Below are 5,033 nucleotides of genomic sequence, written 5' to 3' on the forward strand. Positions count from 1 at the left end.
CCGCCACTGGGTTGAACCGGTCCTAGGGGAGGTTCAACCGGTGTCAGGGTCACCTGACCGGTCTGACCTCCTGACTGGCAGACTGACTGCCAGTCTGACCCACAGGTGGTTGAACCGGCCCTAGGGGTGGTTCAACCGGTGTCAGGACCTGTTTTTGCAGTCTGACCTGCAGTCTGCCAGTCTGATTGGCAGACTATCTGTCAGCCTGCCCCAGGCGGTTGAACCGGTCTTAGGGGCGGTTCAACCGGTCTTGGTCAACTTGACCAGTCTGCAGGTCAGTCTGCCAGTCAGTCTGACAGTCAGACTGGCAGACAGTCTGTCTGACCTGCCAGGGGCGGTTCAACCAGTCTCAGATAGGAAAATCTGCCCAACGGCTAGTTTTGAGCTCCACCTATATATACTCACTCCTACCTCTCTCCCCACACACAAGAGCACGACCCAAACTCCATTTCTAACTTGAAGAACACCTCCCACTCTCTCTCACACATCTCTTGCCTCTCCCATTTCAAATCTTTGGAGAGAAATCTTTGAGTGAGTTTGAGAGCTGCGGTTTTTGAGCTTCATCTCCAAATCTCTCTTCCTCTTCTTCATTCGAGCTTTGGTACTACATCGAGTTCTTTGTGGATTCATTACTCTTGGAGCTTCTAGCTCCTAGACGACTAGGTGTCTCTTGTGAGTCTCCAAATCTTGTGGAAGACCACAAGAAAGTTTGTATTACCCGCTCGTTTGAGCAAAGATTAATGTGTGAGCTTGACCTTTGTGGTCGGCAAAGGGAGGATTAGGGTTGAAAGAGACCCGGCTCTTTGTGGGCGCCTCAACGAGGAAGTAGGGCACCTTGGTGGTGTGACCGAATCTCGGGATAAATCTTGTGTCTCTTGTGTTCTTGTTCATTGTGCTTATACGTGTTCTTCGTTCTCTCACCATTCTGTGAAAGATTTGTTTATAACTTTTTGGTGTGTGGATTTTGAGAAGTGCCCTTCTCAGATCTACTACTTTGAACCCTGTGGATCATTTAGAACATCTCATTTCCAAAGTTAACCGGGTGAATTTCGAGATCAATTCAATTTTACCCTGTTTGCTTCTAGTTTTTGTTGAAAAAGTTTTAACTTGCCTATTCACCCCCCTCTAGGCAACTTTCAATTGGTATCAGAGCTTAATCCTCGTTCTAACGCTTAATCGCGTGAGGAAAGATCATGTCGGGGGGACTAAGAAACGAAAGTGCTTCTAAGCTTGAAAAAGTTGAGGTTGCCTCGACTTCATCTTTTGTTGCAGATGTTGATCCTAGGGCAATAGATCTTGCCATGAGAATCGCCGAAAGGATGTTCCTCAAAATGAAGGTAGATGAGGCGAAGAACAAAATTGAAGAAAATGATCGATGGAGACCAAACGACGAATCCACCTCTTCACAAGGTTCGTCTTTCAAATACACTTCTCATATGTGCTTTATTGCTAATGGGAGTGACAGTGAAAGCGAAAGTGAGGATGAGGAGGAGCAAGAAAGTGATAGTGAAGATGAGGACGATCTTCAACAATTCTTCGCTCAACTAAGCAAGAAACATCGGATGAGCTTGCTCAAAGTCATGAAAAGAGCGGAAGAACAAAAAGAAATGCTTCATAAGCAAGAAGACTTACTCATCAGAAAAATCGAAGACTTAGAGAAGTTGACCAAAGAGCATGAGAAGCTAAAGTGCTCTCATGATGATTTGGTCCATAGGTATGAAAACATTTCAATTGAGCAAATTAAAGTTGTTAATCATTCATCATATATTGCTCAATTAGAAAATAAAAATGCTATGTTCAAGAACACGATAGAAAGGCTAAATATTGAAAATCTAACTTTGCAAGAAAAACATGATATGCTTGTGTGCTCTCATAATAAATTTATGGATTCACATATCATGTTAGAAATGGCTCATGAGGTTGTGTTAACTAATTTGAAATCATACCAACCTCACATATGCACATGTACTCAAGTAGAAACTATATTATCATGTGCTAACAAATGTTGCTCTCAAGAAAGCCAATCTTCCATTGAGCTAGAAATTTCAGGAATTAGTGATATTTCTATCACACAAGAAAATAAAGAGCTCAAGGAAGAAGTTGGAAGGCTAAGAAGGAGCTCAACTCTTTTGAAGGGAAAGTGTCATGCTCAACCTTCTCAAGATAACCGTGATAATATGGTGAAAAAGCTTGAGAAGGGGACAACCGTAGCATGCACAAAACCCCTTCAAAAGAATACCAAGCTTTCCAATAAGGGCATGAGCAAAATTCATGGTAAGAAAATTAATGCTCATACTATTTGCTCTAACAATGTACCTATGTGCTTCAACAAAGAAATATCAAAGAGAAGCGATAGAAGGTGCTATGGATGCAAGGAGAAGGGTCATGAAATTGATTCATGCCCCCACATGAAGAACCAAAACCTTGCACGATCAAGAAAGATGACCATCAAAAAGGATGAAAGCAAAAGGCAAATGCATTGCAAGGACAAGCACCACATTTGTTACAATTGCCGTGAAAAGGGTCATCTATTCAAGGTTTGTCCAAAGGGTAAAACTCCTAAGCCTAACTTGGCAATACATTCAAATATGCTTAGGAGACCCAAATTTGACTCTTGTGCTAGAAAGGTGATGAGTTCACCACATTCTAGGACCAAGGCTATTTGGGTGCCTAAGTCCTTATTGGCTAGCCTTGATGGACCCATCATGAGATGGGTACCAAAATGTACTTAATAATTTTTGCAGGTACCTAGAGATGATATGAAGCTTTGGGGTGCTTGAGCGGTTTAACTCAATTCTTATCTCAAGCTATCAATCTTACATTGACTATTCTTTTAAGATTGGCCCAAAGATGAATTGAGTTGTTATATCACTAACTTCATCTTCATCTCTAGCAAGAACTTGTGTTGTAGGGAATAAGGATTAATTTTTATGGGAATCAAGCAAAAGGCCTACAACTATAGGATATCCAAAGGATGGTAATAATTAAATATTAAGTGCACATTGCTTTTAATTAGTATATTCCTTTGTGTCTTTTGTAGCCACAAAGGAAAAATGAAGCACTTGAGAATGAACTTAAAATATTTTTACCTTGCTTTGGAAAAGATCTAATTATATGGTAGATTGCAAGTTCATATTTTTATATTGTGAATATCTACATGCTTTAAAATTGGTTGTATGTATCTTGTGGCATATTTCAAGTTAATCATCATATTATTGCCATGACCTAGACATAAAGAGTATTATCCCATCTTCTTAAATGAATAGAGTGCTAAGTAAGAAATTCAAATTCTTAAAGCACTTATCAAAAGGGGAATTCTCTATATGACTAGAGCTGTGAGACTAATGTTTTTATCTGAGTGATTTATGTAGTTTCACAACATGAGAATGTGTTTCCCAAATGAAGTGTGTCATTAAACATTCAAAGAAGATCGAACCAATACTATGTGATGTATTCATTCTTGTTTAAATTGGTTTTGAGTCTTCTACATTAATCACTCACCATGATGTGAATTAAAATTGCCCTGTAAACTTATTTTAATAATCATGCTAGTTTCATCTTTTTTCAATTGATGTTACACATGATGCTTGTAAGGGTAATTTAGTTCATATCATGAGGTTTCCTTATTTTAGTGACCTTCTTGCCATTCATATACTAGAGGTTTCTAAATAGGAAACTATTGCTTGTGTTTCAAATGCAATCTCTTTTAAGATATTTCATGGAAATTCATAAGTAGAGATTGTGCTCTTTCAATTGGTAAAATCACAAGCATTAAAGGTTAATCTTCACCTAAAAGAAAGATTAGGAATGCTCAAGGCAAAGGTATTGAACTAAATGCTTCAATTGGTTGTTGATCAATGGTAGTTCCTTTCAAGTGACATTCTTTCAATTGCTAATAATATATTCTATGGAAAGAAATGTCAATATGAAGGTTAAATTTCTTTTGGCTTAAATTTGTAAATTGGTGCACATTGTTGATTCACTCCTCCATGTGCATTAACTTAAAAGGAATTTAATTTATGCCTTTATGCCTCATAAATGATGATTTGTTTGCCATTCATATATAAATGTCATCATTCATTAAATACTTCCTTGTACTACTAATGCCTCTTTTCAAAGTGTTTTATCGACTAGTTTTAAAAGAAAAAGAGATAACAAAGAAGGAAGTCTCCACAAATGATGAAAAGAAGAATACTAAGGTGACACCACCACAGATAGTAAGATCTGTCAAATTGGTATAACAAATGGTACGTTCTATATGGTGGTAAGTATTCTTAGGCATAAGTTAATTCATCGCAAATTTGTCATGCCTTGACCATGGTATGTAATGTACTCCTCATGATACTCTTAACTGAATTAAAAGTGCATGTGGCAAGTCATTCAAATACTTGATGCACATATCTAGTGGGAGAACATTATATATCTTGTGTCATAGAGAATAAGTTTCACTTGAGTAAGCTATACTAAGACAATCCAAAATGGTAAATTTGTATCTCATTCATATGGATTGTAATCTTTGTTTTCTAAATAGCTACTCTTGATGCAGTTTAAAATTCCCTTATCGTTAATTCTAAAAGTGCATAAGAATCTTTTTGTTGATATTCATCACATACATATGCACTAACATGGATATGATTTTTAAACTGTAAAAGGTACAATTAGTGATCCATACTCTCTACATTTTGGAAACCCATATTTTGATATCTTAGAAATCTACTTCAATCGGTATCCATTTGCTTCACATTGAATTGGATCACTAAGTTGTAAATTTCATGCATAACTTGTCTTCATGATATGAGTGCTTGTGCGACTAACCTTGATAAGCTAGGTGCACCCAAGGTCAAGCTAGGTTCATCATCAAGAAGGCAACACAATGATGTATCAAGAAAAGGAGAAAAGGCTCCTATTCTTAACTCTAGTTTTCTTTTATCTGTGTGATTAAATATTGACTTGAAACCATGTAAGATGGTTGTCAAGTATATGTGGGTGTCTACACAATGAGAAAGGCTACAATAAGGATTGTGTGGGTACTC

The sequence above is a fragment of the Zea mays genome, chromosome 10 (assembly GCF_902167145.1).
Source record: "Zea mays cultivar B73 chromosome 10, Zm-B73-REFERENCE-NAM-5.0, whole genome shotgun sequence".
NCBI lineage: Eukaryota > Viridiplantae > Streptophyta > Magnoliopsida > Poales > Poaceae > Zea > Zea mays.